Here is a 17,401-nt window from a genome sequence, read left to right on the forward strand (position 1 = left end):
TGTATTTGTTCCAATGGTGGTGATAGAAAGCCGTGTTTCCACAACTTTAATTACTAGCACTCCAACCTTGTGCTTTTTGTTCTAACCAAGTACCATCATCTGTACAATTATTTACTTCTTTCAATTTCTTCATGTTTTTTTTTTTTAATCTCTGTGCCTTTCTTTGCCATCATATCTGTGAAATCACACAGATTGATGAGTGGGTTATATATTTCCTAATACATTTTAAAATAAGTAGACAACGATTAAACAGTATTCATTCAGGTATCACCTAAATCAGCACATCTGTGGTAGGCAGATCACTTCTGGTAAACACTGATTAGTCTTTGTTCTCTAAAATTGTGACATAGTTAAATGTATCAATTCTATACTTTTAGGCCTTTCAGTAGTAATCCTGCACACAATGTTGTCTTTCTTTAAAAGAAAGTTAATACTCTGAGTTTGAATTTTTCAATGTACCAGTTGTTTAATGGGTGCAGCACAATTTGTATCTAAGGAAGAGTGGTTATTTTTTCATCTTCCAAGTTATTGCGGTTAGGTTGATGTCTAATATTTAAAAGGTATTTGGCCATTTCAGCAGTCAGTGGAGATTTTCTCAAATTCTGGTTTTCTTCTCTGCTTCAACCACCCACCCCAAAGTCTTCCCCAAATCTGGACAGTCTGACTTGGAAATGGCTCTTAAAAACTCTCCAGAAGATAAATATGTGGCTGCTGATGCTAAGTTGCTTCAGTCGTGTCCGACCCTGTGTGACCCCATAGACGGCAGCCCACCAGGCTCCCCCGTCCCTGGGATTCTCCAGGCAAGAACACTGGAGTGGGTTTCCATTTCCTTCTCCAATGCATGAAAGGGAAAAGTGAAAGTGAAGTCTCTCAGTCATGTCCCACCCTCAGCGACCTCATGGACTGCAGCCCACCAGGCCCCTCCATCCATGGGATTTTCCAGGCAAGAGTACTGGAGTGGGATGCCGTTGGAGTGCACAACAATTCGCAAAAGAGGAAACGTAACTTGTCGACGAGGATATGGGAAAATACTCAACCCTACCAGTAATCAAATGAATGCAGATTAAAATTACGCTTAATATATCATTTTAAACACTTTAAATAGGAGGGATTTAAAAAATAATGCTTAATGCAAAGAGGGTGGGCTGAAATTGATAATCTCTTGGTCTGCATGGGGCTATATGATGCATAGAGGGTATGGGAACTGAAAAGCATTTCCAACTTGATATTTGGCAAAATATGAATCAAGGGTTCACAATTGCAATAAGGCCTTTGATCCGGTGGCAATTCTGTTTCTAGAAATCTACTCTATGGGAATAACTCTATATATGGAAAAGATTATATGTGTGAAAATTCTTGTTGGTATATATATTAGTGAAAACTGAGGAAAGACAAAAATACCAACAATGAAGATAATAAAACTGGTGATCTATATCCATTGAGTGGATGATCACACATCCATAAAAAAATCAGGTTTATGAAAACATTTTATGACATGGCAGAATATTTTGGGTATAATAGGATAGAAAAATTTACACATAATGATGATAAATATGTAAAAGTATATGAGCCCAAGAAGAGACTGTGAGAAAATGGCCTTGTTCCTGGCAGGGCAATGTGTCTAATGGTTAAGTGCACCAGCTCTGCCATCAGATTGGCTCTGTTTGCAGCTCAGCTTTGCTGCTTATTAGCTTTGTGACCTTGGGTGAGTTGCTTAAGTTCTTTAAGACTAAATTTTTCTCCTCTGTAAAATATAATAGCTATCTCACCATGCTGTCCCAAGGATTAAGTAAGATAATTTATTAATATGTAAAACATCGAACAGAAAGCTGACTCACAATGGAACTGACTAAACTGTTATTCATCCTGCAAATATTTATCATTGACTATGTGCAAGATACCTAATATGCTGGCAAATCATGGGATAATATCATCTCTCTTCTGTTTTCTGCAACGCACTTGTATTATCTTTAAAAGGAAATGTTCCACTGGGCTTGCTTTGGTTGTCACCTTATTAGCAGGCTAATCATGCTTCCCGGCCTTTGTGCTCTTCTTATCTTACAGAGGGGAAACTAGTTACATTACTAGTAAATGGCAAAACTGAATTCACACCCAGCTCTAGAGTTTTAAGTTTTACCACATTGCTTCCCTGTTGCTCTTAATTATGTCTCTTGTAAACTTTTGAGTGGCATTTTGTGGCCTAGAGATTAATAGCAAATAATTATCCAAGGCCAGTTTCCAGTTCTAGTTCTGCAGCCTCCAAAGCCTGTGAGGAAGAAATGCCTCAGATGACCCCCTGTTGAAGTTCTAACCCCCAATATCTCGGAATGTGAACTTATTGGACATAGGATCATTGCAGATGCAGTTAGTCAAGTTAAGACAAAGTCATACTGGAGGAAGGCAGTCCCCTACTTCAATATGACTGTTGTCCTTAGAAGAAGAGGAGAAGAGATACTGGAACGTGTGAGGCACTGAAGTGCTGAAGAGCAAGCCAAGGATCTAGAAAACACAAGGACTGACAGCCACCCCCAGAAGCCGGGAAGGGAGGAAGGATTCTCCCTGACAGGTTTAAGAGGGTGCATGGATCTGATGACACCTTGATTTTGGACTTCTAGCCTCCAGAAAGCTGTGAGACAACAAGCTTCTGTTGTTTGGAGCTGCCCAGTTTGTGGCACTTTGTTAGAGCAGCCCTAAGAATCTCACACAGTCAGGAATCGGTGGGGTGGAGGGCAGCGTTCTCTCCCACCCATGGAAATAAACAGACTACGTCCTTCTGTGGGTTTCTGCATGTCAGCCCCACAAGAGCTGCGCTGTCTGCTGTCACTGTGATGATATAATGGCAACCATGACAGTGATATCATGGCGACACTGTGGGCTTCTCCCCAATAGCCATCCTTCCCCACTTTTGCTAACAGATTCCTATTTCACTCAGCTATTGGCCCCACATCCTTTGTGGGGCCTTTTAGTTCTATAACCACATGGACTTTATGCATTTGGAAGCATGCTCTGATTGGGCCCATCAAACTGAATTAACTTCCTTTAAAAAAATTTTTTATTGGAGTATAGTTGATTTACAATGTTGTCTTAGTTTCAGATATATGGTTGAATGGATCAATTATATATATACAGATCTACTCTTTTTTTGGATTCTTTTTCCATACAGGTCATTACAGAGTGCTGAGTAGAGTTCCATGTGCTATAAATTGTATAAATAGGTCCTTATTAGTTATCTATTTTACGTATAGTAGCATGGATATGTGTGTATGTCAATCTCAGTCTCCCGACTTATCCCCACCCCTTCGCACCCTGCCTGATGAGCTTCTTGCAGCCCATTTTGTGGATGACACTATAGCTCGGAGCTCAGGAGTCTGCCAGGTTTTACCATCCACATGCTGAGACCAAATGGGCTTATGCAGGCTGCATGTTCAGACTGAAAGGAGGACATGAATGATTCACTCACCAACCTGAAAAATCAATATGTTTGGTGGCTTGTGTGGCATAATCACCAGCACTTACAGACCCCAACAAGAGTATCACCGGCACATTTAAGGGCATATAAGTAGTCATGCTTGTGCTTCTTCTCCCTCCCCTCCATCAAAACAAAGTGATGGATCAGCTTCTAATTCATATTAAATCTTCTAATTCAAATTGAATCTTCTTCTAATTCATATTAAATCTGATAATTTTAATTTTTAACATCTTTTCTTTTACATACTGCATGATGTGCACACATGCTAAGTCACTTTAGTTGTGCCCAACTCCTCGTGACGCCATGAATTCTGTCCATGGGATTCTCTAGGCAAGAATACTAGAGTGGGTTGCCATGCCCTCCTCCAGGGGCTCTTCCCAACCCAGGGATCGAATTCATGTCTCTTATATCTCTTGCATTGGTAGGTAGGTTCTTTACCACTAGCACCATCTGGGAAGCGAATACTGCATGATATCATTGATATAAAGTTCAGAAAAGGCAAACGAACATATTCCATTAGAAGTGAGGAAAGAGAGGTTAGGGTCACACCAGTAGACCTCAGGAGCCCTGGTACTGTTGTCTTTCTTCAGATGCGTGCTGGTCATACATGTGTGTTCACCTTGTAACATTTGTGATTTGTGCATTTTTCTGCATTTATGCTGTGTTTTGCTTCAGTAATTTTATCAAAGATATTATTTGGGGGGAATTTCCTGGTGGTCCAGTGATTAGGACTCAGTGTTTCACTGCCACGAGCCTGGGTTCAGTCTTCAGTAGGGGAATTAATATCCTGCAAGCCATACAGCATGACCAAAAAGATATCTTATTTTGGCTCCCACTAAGTCTGAGTGAAAGTCGCTCAGTCATGTCTGACTCTTTGCGATCCCATGGACTATATAGTCCATGGAATTCTCCAGGCCAGAATACTCGACTGGGTGGCCTTTCCCTTCTCCAGGGGATCTTCCCAACCGAGGAATCGAACCCAGGTCTCCCGCATTGGCAGATTCTTTACCAGCTGAGCCACAAATGCTTTTTTCCCTAGTACTGTCTCCACTCATGTGCATCCTGAAACAACACCTCCTGAAAGGCTGACTTATTAAAGGATCCCAGATTAAGTCATATCAGAGTGGTAACCTGGACCCCAACTCCTAGACGTTGTTGCCAATCGGGTCTGCCTCCTCTGCTCCCACTAAGTCACCACTTTCTGGTGGTTAACTAAGTAGTATTAACCGCTACTTCCTGATTCACATTTTTTTTTTAATTTTCTTTCTAGAGGACACTCTTCCTATGGAGGTCTTCCTGGTTTGCAGGAGATGATTTAAGTTCTATTCTACCTCATTCTTTGAATATGCAGTTTGTATATTACATAATATTCCCCCTAGTCCTCCCCCCACCCTGCCAAATTACATCTTTACTGCCTGTAGTTGAATTTATTAAACTGATCATTTACGTGAGCAAGGGCATCTCTTTCAAAACCAAGCAGTAAGCAAGTGACTAACTGCTCTCCCATCTGCTCACATGCTGCGCTGGCTTTCAGGGGTGTTTACCTAATATATCTAAAGCAGTTGTGAATAAACAAAATGCAGTTTTCAGAGGAACTGCTCATTATGTATTTCATCACATGACACTTCATCTTAGTTCAAGAAAGAAGCCAAAACAAAATCCCACATCTTCAGACAAATTCTGCTTATTCTGAATGTCATTTTGCTAACCATGGTGGCCAGCATATATAAAATACTAACAGAATAAATATTTTCAAAATTTCATCTAATGCATTCTTTTTTTTATTCATTAAACTATAGTTGATTTACAATTCGGTGTTAGGTTCAGGTGCGCAGTTCCAGATGCTTTTCCATTATAGGTCACTATAAGACACTGAATATAGTTCTACATGCTATACAGTAAATGCTTGTTATTTTATATATAGTGATGTGCATATGTCAACCCCACGCTCCTAATTTATCCTTTCCCCTCCTCTTTCCTACTGGGTAGTCATAAGTTTGTTTTCTGTTAGTGAGTCTGTTTCTGTTTGGTAAATAAATTGATTTGATTTTTTTAGATTCCACATGTAAGTGATATTATAAAATATTTGTCTTTCTCTGCCTGACTTATTTCACTTAGTGTGATTATTTCTAGGTCCATCCATGTTGCTGCAAATGGCATTGTTTCGTTCTTTTTTATTGTTGAGTAATGTCCATGTGTGTGTGTATGCACCACATCTTCTTTATCTGTTCTTCTATTGATGGATATTAAGTGCTTGCCATTTCTTCTGAGATTTTTGGGAAGAGCAAAATAAATCAAAAGTTTCTCAGTTTTCCCACTGAGGACCTCTGTTGTGAAGAATGCTTCATTCATTTGATAAACATTTACTCGTTATGTACTACAGGCTAAACTCTGTGGCTGGTTTTAAATAGATATAGATACATAGATCACTCAGTGGGTTTAAAATTTTTCTAAAAAAGAGAAAAATGTGAAAGAATTCCTACAAAGTAGATAGTAAAGAGTACTGGAAAAGAGGAACTGAGGTCAGAGCCCTGAGGAAGGTAACACAGACTCTTGAAGAACAGATGGGATTTTAAGGGTAGAGACAGGGAGAAAGGAAGGCCATTCCAGGGAAAGGGAGCAACTTTAGGAAATGCCAAAAAGTGAAGGAAGACAGAGCAGGGAAATATTGGAACACAACAACGATACAACGTGGCCAGAGTTTCTGGTGGGAGAGGGTATTAGGAATTAATACAGTCCTGAGAAGAAGGGTGGAAGCCAAATTTTGAAGAGTTTGAATTGAATTGCAGGCTTAAAAATATCTCTCAGGCAAATGGGAGTGAAGGAGTATTGTTGCCAGGCTATGTATGTGTGTGTGTGTGTGTGTGTGTGTTAAAATAGGCATAGCATGAAATTTACCATGTTCACTATTTTTAAGTGTGCATTCAGTTCAGTGATATTAAGTAATATTCACACTGTTGTAAAACCACCACCAGCCACCTTCAGAACTTTCTCACCTTCCCCAACTGAAACTCTGTACTCATTAAACACTAACTCTCTTCACCCTCTCCCCAGCTCCTGGCAATCAACAATCTCCTTTCTGTCTCTTTGATTTTCACTACTCTAGGTACTGTATGTAAGTGGAATGATATAGTAGTTGTCCTTTTGTGATTTATTTAATATTATGTTTTCAGGGTTTATTTCTGTTGTGGATTGTGTCAGAATTTCCTTCTTTTGTAATGCTGAATGATATTTCGTTTATCCATTTACACTTAGGTTTCTCCCATTTCTTGGCTATTATGAATAACACTGCTATGAACATGGGTGTCTATATATCTCTTCAAGATCCTGCTTTCAATGCTCTCCTGTTTATACCCAGAAGCAGAATTTCTGGGTCATATGGTAATTCTAGTTTAATTTTTTTAGGAATATCCACACTGTTTTCTATAGAAGTTGTACCACTTTACATTCTCATGAGCAATCTATAGAGTTCCACTGTCTCTACAGCCTTACCAACACTTGTTATTTTGTGGGACTTTTTGAATAAGAGCATCCTAAAAAATGTGAAGCAATATATTATTGACTTGATTTGTATTTTCCTAATTGTTAGTGATATTGAACATCCTTCTGTGTATTTATTGTATATCTTTTTGGAGAAAAGTCTACTTGAGTCCTTTGTTTGTTTTTTAATTGGGTTATCTGTTTTAATGTTGTTGAGGTGTAATAGTTGTTTATATAATCTGGATATTAATCCCCTATCCTATATGGGAATTGTAAATATGTTCTCTCATTCTCTGGCTTGCCTTTACCTGGCTTTTAATGTTCTTTCTTCTTTGCTGTAGCCATCTAAAGCTTCCACTCAGAGATCTGCCCTCTTAGACAAGAAGGTTATGATTTTAAAGTCTAGTCTAATTCTATTGCTGTTCAGTCACTGAGTTATGTCCTACTCTTTGCCTTCCCATGAACTGTAGCATGCCAGCCTCCCCTGTCCTTCACTATCTCCCAGAGTTTGTTCAAATTCATGTCCATTGATTTGGTGACACTATCTAACCATCTCATCCTCTGCTGCCCCCTTCTCCTTAGAGTGAAATTCATCATTTTAAAGTGCACACTTCGATGAGTTTTGACATGTGTATAGCTGTTGAATCTACAGGGCCAGGCTTGGAAGAGTGGACTTGATGGCAGTTTTGTCCATCTCACATGGAGAATGTGGGTTTGTTGTTCAGTTGTTTCTCAAAAATCCAACATAAAATTACCATATGAACCAGCAATTCCACTTCTACGTACAGATCCAAAAGTTAGAAATGGGGACTCAAACAGAAACTTACACCAATGGAACAGCAGCATTAGTCAGAATAGCCAAAATGAGGAAATAACTCCAATGTCTATAAATAAATGAATGAATAAACAAAATGTGGTATATACATACAATAGAATATTTTTTCCTTAAAAGGAAATAAAATTCTGACAAATGCTACAATCTGGATGAGCCTTCATAACATCATGCTAAGTGAAATGTCAGATACAAAAGGACAAATATTGCATGGTTTTATTTATATGAGGTACCTAGAATAATCAAATTCATAGAGGCAGAAAGTAGAATGTAAGGTTAAGAAAAAGACAAACTATATGATCTGTATGATCTCAACTATATGTATAATCTAAAAAAATTTAACCCATAGAAATAGCAGATTGGCAGTTGCCAGGGTTGGTGGGTGGGCTAAGGGGAAGGAGGAAGGGGGGGAATTAATGAAGGTGGTCAAAAGGTACAAATTTTCAGTTAAAAGACAAATATGTCATGGGGATACAGTGTACAGTGGTGAATACAGTTAATAATACTGCATAGTATATTTGATACTCACTATTTGCTGAAAGAATTATCTTAAAAGTTCTCACCACAAAAAAAATAAAAGGTAACTATGTAAGGTGATGAATTTGTTAACTAAAATTACTCTGGTAAACCTTTCACAATATATACATAAATCATTACATTGTATACTTTAAATTATACAGTGTTACATGTCAATTATATTTCAAATAAAGCTGGCAAGGGTTGGGGTGGGGAAGGAAGTTACCACGGGCTGGGAGGAGTGGGTAATGGGGAACTATGGCTTCGTAGCCAGAGTTTCTCTTTCCAATGATGAATCTTTTTGGAAATAGACAGATGTGAGGATTCCACAACACCGTGAATGTACTTAATGCCACTGAATTGTACACTTAAAAATGGTAAACTTCATGCTATGTATACCTTACCCATTTTAATATTTTAGTTTTTAAGAAGTGGGTTTGCTTTACCCCCAAGGGACACGGGTGACTCCAAGTCCTCTGGCTAAACACATTACACACATAAAACCACAGGAATAAATAAAAATATAAAATAAATAAAAACGGATCAAAGAACACTGCAAGTTGGGAGAAGTTGGGAAAAGAGAGAAAACTGAATGCAGGGCCACCAGACAGGAGGCCACCGCGATGGCACCGGCCTGGCCTGAGTGGGAATGCGAGCACAGGGGAAGAAGGACGTACAAGAGGCAGACAGAACGCCAGGGCTAAGTGAACACAGGCAGCACGAGGCAGGAGGAAGGGTGAGAACTGCCAGGCCAGGGCCCCACTGTGACTTTTGTGAGCCCTAGCTGCTTTTCTCAGAGGGAACCTTCCTCCACAAAAAAATAAAAAGTAACACTTCACTGTTGCATTGGTATAAGGGTGCATATACATATGTGTGTATGTGAGTATTATAGATTATAAACATTTTTTTTTGTCCTGAAAGTACATTTTTTTCCCCTTCTGATATTAAAAGAAATCAGAACTTTGTGGGCCCCTGAATACTCACATCTGGGCTACCTCTTCTGAGCATCCTAGAGCAGGGGGCCCTAGACCAGCCTGTGCCAGACACTGTCAGTCTTCTGCCCAAGACTGCCCTCCTTCCGCTTCCCTGCAGCCTCATGGACTGAGGAACTGCTCCAGGTACTAACGACTGTGTTACTGGGGGTATGTGATCCTCAGGCACAGTTGTAGGCTCGGTGTGGGGTTAAGACTGGATTCAGGAATCAGAGCAAGTTGAGTCTGAATCATAGCTGCTCCTGCTTGGCTGTGTACACTGGAGCAAGTTACTTAACCTTTCTGAGCCCCAGTTTCTATCTGTAAAATGCGCATAAGAGTTTCTAACATCACAGAGGATTTGTGAGGCTGAAATGTGGTGAGAAACAACCAGTTTAGCATGACATCTGTTCTGATCTGTGGCTGGCATCCCTTAGCTATCCTTAAATCTGGCCCTTACTCAGCACCACTTCTCACTTGGTTTTAAACAGCCACAGTGATTTGAGGGAGGAGGAAAGGTATAAAGATACCTGGAGAGGGGAACACAGAGGGGTGAGGATGTCCAGAGAGCAACGGAAGGAACATGAACTATTTCACACTTTTGCCCAGGACAAGTCCAGGGAGCCTACAATCTCCCATCTACTGCCTTTAGTATTGCCTCTTTAAAAAATATATATAGATAGATAGATAGATTTATTAATTTATTTGGCTGCACTGGGTCTTATTTGTGACCTGTGAACTCTTAGTTGTAGCATGTGGGATCTAGTTCCCTGACCAGGGTTGGAATTTGTGTTCCCTGCATTGGGAGCATGGAGTCTTAGCCACTGGACCACCAGGGAAGTCCTACCTTCTACAGATGCCCTCAAGGTAGTCCCCTCAGAGCAAGTTTCCAAGTCTCTATAAGTCTCATGTCCCTAGGTCCCTGTTCCCTCCTTTCCCCTGCCCTCCTCTATTCTAGACTTGCCATCCCTCACACACCCCCTGTCTGTTTTGTTTACATGTCTTTTGCCTCCAGGGTCTTCTTGGTGAACTTCTACTCATCCTACAAAACTCAGCCCTGATGGTTCCTCCTTCTGCAACTGCTTCAGCAAGATCAGTTCAGTCACTCAGTCATGTCCGACTCTTTGTGATCCCATGGACTGCAGCATGCCAGGCCTCCCTGTTCATCACCAACTCCTGGAGTTTACTCAAACTTATATCCGTTGAGTCGGTGATGCCATCTAAGCATCTCATTCTCTGTCGTCCCCTTCTCCTCCTGCCTTCAATCTTTCCCAGCATCAGGGTCTTTTTCAGTGAGTCAGTTCTTTGCATCAGGTGGCCAAAGCATTGGAGTTTCAGCTTCAGCATCAGTCCTTCCAATGAACACTCAGGACTGATTTCCTTTAGGACGGACTGGCTGGATCTCCTTGCTGTCCAAGAGACTCTCAAGAGTCTTCTCCAACACCATAGTTCAAAAGCATCAATTCTCTGGCACTCAGCTTTCTTTATAGTCCAACTCTCACATCCATACATGACCACTGGAAAAACCATAGCCTTGACTAGATGGACTTTTGTTGGCAAAGTAAATGTCTCTGCTTTTTAATATGCTGTCTAGGTTGGTCATAACTTTTCTTCCAAGGAACAAGGGTCTTTTAATTTCATGCTGCAATCACCATCTGCAGTGATTTTGGAGCCCGAGAAAATAAAGTTTGTCACTGTTTCCATTGCTTCTCCATCCATTTGCCATGAAGTGATGGGACCAGATGCCATGATCTTCGTTTTCTGAATGTTGAGCTTTAAGCCAACTTTTTCACTTTCCTCTTTCACTTTCATCAAGAGACTCTTTAGTTCTTATTCACTTTCTGCCATAAGGGTGGTGTCATCTGCATATCTGAGGTTATTGATATTTCTCCCAGCAATCTTGATTCCAGCTTGTGCTTCTTCCAGCCCAGCATTTCTCATAATGTGCTCTGCATATAAGTTAAATGGGCAAGGTGACAATATACAGCCTTGATGTACTCTTTTTCCTATTTGGAACCAGTCTGTTGTTCCATGTCCAGCTCTAACTGTTGCTTCCTGACCTGCCTACAGATTTCTCAGGAGGCAGGTCAGGTGGTCTGGTAGTCCCATCTCTTTCAGAATTTTCCACAGTTTCTTGTGATCCACAGTCAAAGGCTTTGGCATAGTCAATAAAGCAGAAGTAGATGTTTTTCTGGAACTTTCTTGCTTTTTTGATGATCCAACAGATGTTGGCAATTTGATCTCTGGTTCCTCTGACTTTTCTAAATCCAGCTTGAACATCTGGAAGTTCATGGTTCATGTATTGTTGAAGCCTGGCTTGGAGAATTTTGAGCATTAATTTGCTAACGTGTGAGATGAGTGCAATTGTGTGGTAGCTTGAGCGTTCTTTGGTATTGCCTTTCTTAGGGATTGGAATGAAAACTGACCTTTTCCAGTCCTGTGGCCACTGCTGAGTCTTCCAAATTTACTGATGTATTAAGTGCAGCATTTGCACAGCATCATCTTGTAGGATTTGAAATAGCTCAACTGGAATTCCATCACTTCCATTAGCTTTGTTCGTAGTGATGCTTCCTAAAGCCCACTTGACTTATTCCAGGATGTCTGGCTCTAGGTGAGTAATCACACCATTGTGATTATCTGAGTCATGAAGATATTTTTTGTATAGTTCTTCTGTGTTGTTGCCACCTCTTCTTAATATCTTCTGCTTCTGTTGGTCCATGCCATTTCTGTCCTTTATTGAGCCCATCTTTGCATGAAATGTTTCCTTGGTATCTCTGATTTTCTTGAAGAGATTTCTAGTCTTTCCCATTCTATTGTTTTCCTCGATTTCTTTGCACTAATCACTGAGGAAGGATTTCTTATCTCTCCTAGCTATTCTTTGGAACTCTGCATTCAAATGGGTATATCTTTCCTTTTCTCCTTTGCCTTTTGCTTTAACCCCTCCCTTTCCTGGGCTCCCACAGCACCTGCATCTCCATGCTAAACAGATTACCTTGTTTGATAATCATTTGTTTACATATCTTTTCCCAGCTGGAAGGTGTGTTCCAAAAAGGGAGGGGCCGCTGGATTCTCATTCACAGACTCCCTCCACCACCAGGTTCCCACCCCAATCACTGCGCCACTCCTGCACACCTTGGCAGTCTGTGAAAGAGGGACGGAAAGTTTCTTCATTGTTTATTCGGTTTAGGAATCTCTTCTCACACCTGTTCCAACACTGGTTGGTTCCAACACTGCTGGTTTATGCAGCAAATTAAAGATTCAACCCTTAGCAAAGCCACAATAAGGCATCAAGTAGCAAGAAGCTATGGGCTTCCCAGGTGGCTCAGTGGTAAAGAATCCGCCTGTCATTGCAGGAGGTGTAAGAGACGCAGGTTTGATCCCTAAGATGGGAAGATCCCCTGAAGAAGGAAATGGCAATTTGCCCCTAGTATTATTCTTACCTGGAAAATTCCATGGACAGAGGAGCCTGGTGGGCTCCAGCCCATGGGGCCACAAAAACTAGTAGAACTGTTTCCAGTTGGGACAATATCAGGAGTATTAAGTGGACGATTACACCTGGCCTCCAGGTGGCCATTGCTAAGGGAACAGGAGTGGAGGGAGTCGATGGTACCTCCAAAGACTTGGGATTCATCTTTCTAATTAATACCCAGTGGGTAAGAGGGCAAAAAGCTGGACAGCCGCTTCTCACATCAGCCTCCCGCTTCTTGTACATTTCTCACCAAATCCCCCTCTTTCCCCCTAAATGGCACCTGACCGCTTCTCCTTCAAGGCCCTACCCCTAACTCCTCCAGTTTCTCTTTGATCCTCAGTTCATCCAGATGAAAACCCTCAGATTGGGGAGCATTTGTCTCTAGTCCCTAGGAAAGTTCTGGAACTCTTTTCCTGTAGGGGAAGCAGGCTACACTTTGGCAGCAAGCACTGGGCTACACGCACAGGGCAGATGCCAATGCTCCTGATTCATTCTGGAATCCTATTTTATCCTCATCTGACTCCATCACCTGGAGCCTGGAGCAGTGGCATTTTGCCAGAAACCCCTGGCCAAGAGCCACAGGAGGGTTGGGGTGTGCTTATTCTCATCAGGGCTCTGGCGACTGATAAGTGAAGAGTGGCTTCCGAAGCATGATCCTAAGAAAAGAGGCTGCCATGGCCCTGCAGCCCCAAACCCTGCTTCTTCCGGGGCCTCTGCGGAGCCTTTTCTGAATCCAGTCGGCTGGGAGGCATCCTGCTCAGATGCAGCCCTGGGGCAAGATGGAGCTCTGGAAGCTGTGCACACACTACAGACAGCCAGCTTCACCCCCTCAGTTCCTGAGGAACTAGCCATTCCTACCGTCTTCAGCATCCATTGCCTCCTTTCCATTCTCAAGGCCACCGCCCTGGCTCAAAGTCCTCATTTCACATCTCACCTGGGATCTTGTAATAATCTAGCTTTTCCTCACTTAAACTTTTCTCTGCAGTGCTGCTGAAGAAACTCCCTAAAATATGGACTCTGTATGAGTCCATTTCCATGAAGTGTAAGAACAGATAAAACTAACCTAGGTGTCAAAAGTCCAAAATGGTGGTTACTTGTGTGTGTGGATAGGGGATTCAAAATTGTCTAGGAGGAAGCATGAGGGGACCTCTGGGATGTTTGGAATGCTCCATGTTTTGATCTGTGTACTCACTGCATATACAAAAATTCACAGAAGGGACTTCCTTGGTAGTCCAGTGGTTAAGACTCTACATTCCCAATGCAGGGGTTTCAGATTCAATCCCTGGTCAGAGAACTAAGATCCCACAGGCTGCTCAGCCAAAAAAGAAAAAAAACATACAGTGTTAAACACTTAAGATCCTTGCCTTTGTATATGTTAAGGCTTAATCAGGAAGTAAATAAAATAAAGTGAACTAAATCTGCCTTCATTTAACAAGTATTTTTCAAGCATCCACAGTGTGGTAGGGATTCAGGCGTGAAAGACACAACTCCCACAACCCACTCCTTCCCACACTTGCCTTTCAGACTTCTATTCTTCTGAACAAACACAACTAGACTACTAGCTAATGTGCCAAACACATCCCTTTACCATCGCAGCTCCCTCCAAAACCTTACCTGGGCCTCGCTCCCATCACTACCTGTTTCTACTCCCAGTCCCACTTGGGAAATTCTTCTGCAAGGCTCAAAAATAAGATTAGCTCCTGAATGGAGCCTTCTCGGGGCTTGCCAAGTAGCTCAGTGGGTAAAGAATCTGCCTACAATGCAGGAGACGTGGGTACAATCCCTGGGTTGGGAAGATCTGGAGGAGATCATGACAACCCACCTAGTATTCTTGCCTGGAGAATGCCCTGGACAGAGGAGCCTGGTAAGCTACAGTCCATAGTGTGGCAAAGAGCTGGACATGACTCAGCATGCACGCACTAGGCCGTCTCCTCTGGGGTGACGGTGCTCCACACTGCAACCCTGTGTGCGCCTCTTGGGGCCTCCTGTTTTGGGAGATCTGTGCCTCCTGCCTGACCTTTCCTCATAAACACAAGACTCATCTCTGATTCACCTCCACTCCATGAACACCTGCTGAATTGAAAGACCAAAGAAACAAAAGGGGGAAACACCTTAAAAGCTTCCTGGGCTGCCCAGCTTGGTCTCTGCCTGCTTCATTGTTCAGGAGCCCACAGAAGAAGCAAAAACCCCATAACCATTACACCACAACCCTCCCTGCTCTGAGATCATGCCTCTGGTTTGCATGAGGGATTGGGAAGATCCCCTGGAGAAGGGAATGGCAACCTACTCCAGCATTCTTGCCTGGGAATTCTCATGGATTTCCCTCCTCCCAGGAGGAGCATGGAGGGCTACAGTCCATGGGGTCACAAAGAGCTGGACATGACTGAGTGACTAACACTTTTCACTTTCACTTTGAATGCAAAGGTTTGTTAAGGCCTTCAGTGCTCCAAGCATATCTCCAGAGATCTCAAAAGAAAAAAAAAGTGGTTGGGGGGCGGCGCATGGGGGGAGGAAGAGGACAGGGAAGTGAGCAAATACTCCTGCTCATGCAGGTGGTCCCTCTTGGGGTCTAATCTTTTTCCTTTTCCCTAAGGTCTCTGGGCGGGGGATGGGGGGGGAGCGGTCACTTTTGCATCCAGAGGACAGGTTCTTACCATGTATGTTTCAAATGTGAGAGCAGACCCAATTTCAAGGTATCGACCCTGATACCCAAAAAGCTGTCAACTCTGGGTTTGCACTTCCATTTCAGAGCACCACTTCAAAACACGACTTTTTGTGTTAGCTTACAAATTCGTATGTTGCATGAAGTATGTATGAATAAATATATTTAAATATATTGATTGTCTACCATAGGTAGGGAATTCCCTGGTAGTTCAGATGGTAAAAAGTCTGCCTACAATGCAGGAGACCCTGGTTCAATTTCTGGGTTGGGAAGATCCCCTGGAGGAGGGCATGGTGGCTCACTCCAGTATTCTTGCCTGAAGAAGCCCCATGGAGAGAGGAGCCTGGCCGGCTACAGTCCATGTGGTCACAGAGTTGGACACGACTGAGTGACTAAGCACAGTACAGCAAGCACCTTAGGTAGGACCTTGTGCTGAGGGGGGAAGAGAAGATTTAAAAGCTAGAGTTCACCATTTCTGCCTCCCAAAGGGTTTGTAAGCAATTTGTCAGCATGTATGGGAAGTTCACTGAAGCATTGTTCAAAACAAGGAAAAAAAAATAGAAACAATCTGAATATCCATCATGAGAAGGACCAATAAAATGTATCATGCTGGCTTCCTGGAATACAATAGAGTGCTTTAATGGAACTAACTAGGGATTGTATGTCAACACGAATAGATCTTGAAAATACAGACAGCGAAAAAGATAGATTGTAGAATGATGCATATCACAGAATATCACTCATGCAAGAACACACATAATGAAAATAATACTCTACATATTCTATGAATGCATTAGAATCTGCATTAGATTCTAATCCGCATTAGAATCTAATCTGCATTAGAATCTAAAAGTATGTTTTTTAAATGGTACAGAGGGACATATACTTTCTCTCAGGGAGAGGGGAAGATACAGAGATAGACCTAGATGAAAGAGGGCTTTTGTTTTTTCTGTAATTACTCTCATTTTTTAAAGTAATTAGGAAAGTACTGCCTAAATACATGAGAAGCTAAGTAATGAGTTTATCGATAACTGCAACAACAATCAAAGTGACATCACAGAGCAGAATGGATTTACTGTCCTGGGGTTAGCATCTGCGCTAATGGCTGGGAGCTTAGAAAAGGAAGAACTGGGGGCTGGGGAGCTCTGAGGAGGAGCTAAGGAATTAGTACTTCCTGGGAAGTCTTTTGGAAAGGGAATGCTGTGACAGAGGTGGAGTTACATGAAGATTCTTCTGGCCACAGGTGTGCAATATAAAAATTTGCATTATGAGTGTATGTGGGATTTTTTTCCTCATACTTGTCAGGCTCTGGAATTGAAGAACACAGTATTGCACAAACTAAGCTCTGAGAGGAAATCAGATTAGGAAAATGAGGGATGCTTTGCTGTAACCCTTGAGCCAAATGAACTAGGGATCAAGGACTCTTGGGGCTCCTGGGGGTCAGCAATATTGACTTCGTTTCCTTCACTGGACTGTCAGCTTCTCGGGCTGGGCTGTGATGTCTTCCTTCCTGGAGCCCCAATGTACAGAACAGTTCATGATATCAGATCGCAGACATTCAGTGAACACTTGTTGAATGAATGAGTGGGTGAATGAATGAATGGGTGGATGGATGTATATCACAGAAAGGTCAAAGAGAATAAAGACTACAAGGAGGCTTGTGGCTTGAACGGCTAACTCTCTAGCTCTGAGGCACTTCTGTCCTTCTACTTTCTCCTGGATGGTGCCCGTCCCTCGGAGGGGGGCTTTTATTTGCCTCCCTCATCATTTCCCCTCCACAACTCCACCCCTAAACCCTGGGGTCCATCTTAGGATGGGGGGTAGGAGTGACTATCAACTCACAGGGAGGTCGGAAGAAAATAAAATAAAAAACCATTTGAAGAACTGAGCTGGGAACATCCTCACAGAAGTTGGATTGAGGTGGAGCAGTGTACATGAGGGGTGGGGTAGGGGTGGAACTCTAAACTAAGGCCGAGGGGAAATGAGCCTATAGGAAGAGAAG

The sequence above is a fragment of the Bubalus bubalis genome, chromosome 4 (genome assembly GCF_019923935.1).
Source record: "Bubalus bubalis isolate 160015118507 breed Murrah chromosome 4, NDDB_SH_1, whole genome shotgun sequence".
Lineage (NCBI taxonomy): Eukaryota > Metazoa > Chordata > Mammalia > Artiodactyla > Bovidae > Bubalus > Bubalus bubalis.